The sequence below is a fragment of the Pteropus medius genome, unplaced genomic scaffold (genome assembly GCF_902729225.1).
Source record: "Pteropus medius unplaced genomic scaffold, Ma_sr-lr_union100, whole genome shotgun sequence".
NCBI lineage: Eukaryota > Metazoa > Chordata > Mammalia > Chiroptera > Pteropodidae > Pteropus > Pteropus medius.
Genome location: NW_024350921.1, coordinates 4,221,833 through 4,224,705, shown reverse-complemented (window position 1 = coordinate 4,224,705; position 2,873 = coordinate 4,221,833). Strand labels below are relative to the sequence as shown.

The 2,873-nt window shown below is 38.2% G+C and overlaps 1 non-coding gene across 1 annotated transcript; it reads left to right on the top strand.

Moving 5' to 3' along the window:
• Positions 1–2,508: 2,508 nt before the first annotated feature.
• LOC120584504 (small nucleolar RNA SNORD52) lies at positions 2,509–2,576 on the top strand. The gene has a single exon (XR_005648055.1). It is a non-coding gene; the product is annotated as a small nucleolar RNA SNORD52 (small nucleolar RNA).
• The last annotated feature ends 297 nt before the right edge of the window (positions 2,577–2,873 follow it).

The following is a 2,873-nucleotide window of genomic DNA, read 5'->3' as shown; positions in this document are numbered from 1 at the left end:
AAAGTCTACAATTCGCCTTCTCTCATTCAACTCTTACACTTATTTATTAAAAGCAAGTCGGCCCTAGAATATGCAAATGCATTCATTTTCCCTCATCAGAGTTAAGAAGCAACAGAAAAAAAAAAAAACCAATGAAAAAGAACAGCAAAATTTTAAAATAAGCAAAAAGGAAACATCCCCCTTGTTTCAGCACCTAATGTCCTGATGAGAAATTTTATGCCAAAATGATGTTCAGGTGACTCTTTTCCACAGAAGGCTTTATCTTAATATTTCAAATGCCTCAATGGTGCATCTGAGCCTGGGGTTTTTTCATTCTATTTGACATGAGGCAGGTTCTTTCCATTTGAGGAATAAGGCTACTTTTAATTATTTGTGACAAGGTATTCATACCTCCTCTGTGGGACTCCTGGGGTACAGAGAACTAGGTACAAACCAATATGAAACTCTGGCTATCATTTTACCATGTTTGTCTCTGGCCCAGGAGTCTCATGTCTTCTGCCTGCATCTATGAAACAACAGGTGTACTTGTTAGCTTGCAAGTCGAGCAAAGTTCTAGACCTTACACAGTTCTTGAAACCCATCGCATTCAAAATAAAAGTCAACAACCCACGAGGCCCCATCATGTGCCCTCTCTGATCCAATTTCCCAGTTCTCTTCCTCTTGCCCACACTGACTCAGTCTCACGGCCCTCTTCCCTTTCCTCTGCGCATGCTCAGCACTTGCCAGCCTCAGGACCTTCATGATTTCTCTGCCCTCTAATTCTAGTCCCTTCTCCTGGATGTCACCATGGTGAGCTGCTAATCTCTTTCATGTCTTTTCTGAAATACTACCTCCCTTGTGTCTGCTCCACTCACTCATTCTTCTAAAAACTGCAGCCTTCAAACCCTTATCTCCTTCCTTGCTTTCTTTTTCTCCATGGTATTTATAACCATCACATCTCTATCTGTTTCCTTATTTACTTGTTTCTGCCCAAATCCCCTTCGCTGGAATGTAAGCTCCAGGAAGTCAGGGAGTTTTCTTCACTTCATTCATTGCTGTTTCCCCAGTGGCTAGATCAGTGCCCTGCACAGAGTAGAAACTCAATAAATGTGTTGAATGAATGGAATTTTGACAAACACAACAGACAATTTACACATTAAATGTATGGTTACATTCTGTGAAATGCTAAGCAATGGGGATACATTTAAACAAACAGTGCCTTTCTGCATAGAGTTTACAGTCTTATCAGGCAAACATATTTGTCAAATAATCATACAAATACATAACTATAAATTGTAGAAGTGCAATGAAGAACATGTACAAGACCTGAAACTACCTTACCTGGTGGAAAGACATTAATTAGACTGATTTTTTCACATCTATCTTGATCGTTGTGTAGACAAAAGTTGGGGAGGGTATGTGAAGGAGGGACTGAGAAAATGAGAATAGAAGATTATTGCTGCATTTCTGTGTACAGATGGAACAGTGTGGTGGCAGTGAGGACAGAGAGAAGATGAATTATAGAGAGATTTTAAAAATAAAACTGACAGACTTTGAGGATGGAAAATATTTGTGGAGTAAGGGAGGGGTAAATATCACCGATATCTCAGGTTTATTAGACACCTCAACTTATGTTTCTTCATCACCCAGTCCTTATCGCATGTCCATTATTCTCTCACTGTGCTACTTGATGACAGGAGCTCAGCGGTATGCAAAAAAGAAGCGTTTATCTATTCAATTTACAGAGATTCTACCATGAGCTGAGTTCTGTGCTCGACAGAGTGGAGGGAAGCTGTAAACTGCAGTGGCAAAACGGACACAGCTTCCGCCTGCGAGGAGCTTCTGGGTTTATAATGGAATCAAAATATGTAAAGTGAGGCTCCATCAAAAGAAAAGCACTTCTTTTGAATTGCATCCATAGTAGGCTGCTATGAAGCATGCTGAAATTAATTCCAGAGCTTCGGGAGAAATGGAGCAAACTGATAATCTCTCTCTGCAATAAAAGAATTATCAGATGTCCCCGAAGCAAGACCAGAATGAACATGGAAAGAACAGTTTCATTCTGCTTCATGCTCATTTCGTGTTAGATATTTTGGTTTCTTCAATTCAAAATTGGTGTTTACTTTCAGAATTGTGTTTTAATGTATAATCATGGAATTTTGGAGACCCTCTGGCCCAAGTCCATCATTTTTAAAGAGGAAGAAACTTGAGGCCTAGGAAGGCAGATGGATAGATGCATCCTGGGCAGATTTAGGCAGTCATATGACCTGTTTCACTCTATCTTGGTCTAATGTATTAAATAGATTCCCAATTCAATCTAATAGCATTTATTTATGATATTCAACTTACTAAATATTATAAACTTCGCATATGAGTTTCTACAATGTGAGGCTGACAACAAAGGAAACTGCCATTTTTGTAGGTCCAAAGTAGTTGAATATCAGCAATTTCATATGGTTCAAACTGATGGGTAATATCGTATATATATATATAGAAATAATATTTCAAATGTAAAAAAATGTGCAATGTAGGAATGATGATTTCTCAGCCTAGAGCCTCTAACGCTTGTTCTGATATCAAAAATTAAGTTGTGATTCATTTGGGGAGAAATTTTTTAAAAAATGCAACAAATCCTTGATAACTCCCCTAAGGGGAATAGATATCGTTAGAACCTTTTAAATGAAAAGATCTGAAAAAAGAAATAAATGTTCTGTTAACAAACATTTGTCACCATCGGTACTTCAAATTAAGTTTAAAAATCTAATTTATTGCCTACTAAGGCACAATGCTATGTTAAAAATGTGTGATACAGTAGTCCCCTCTTACCTGTGGGGGATACAGTGCAAGAACCCCAGTATATACCTGAAATCATGGATAGTACTGAGCCTTGTAGA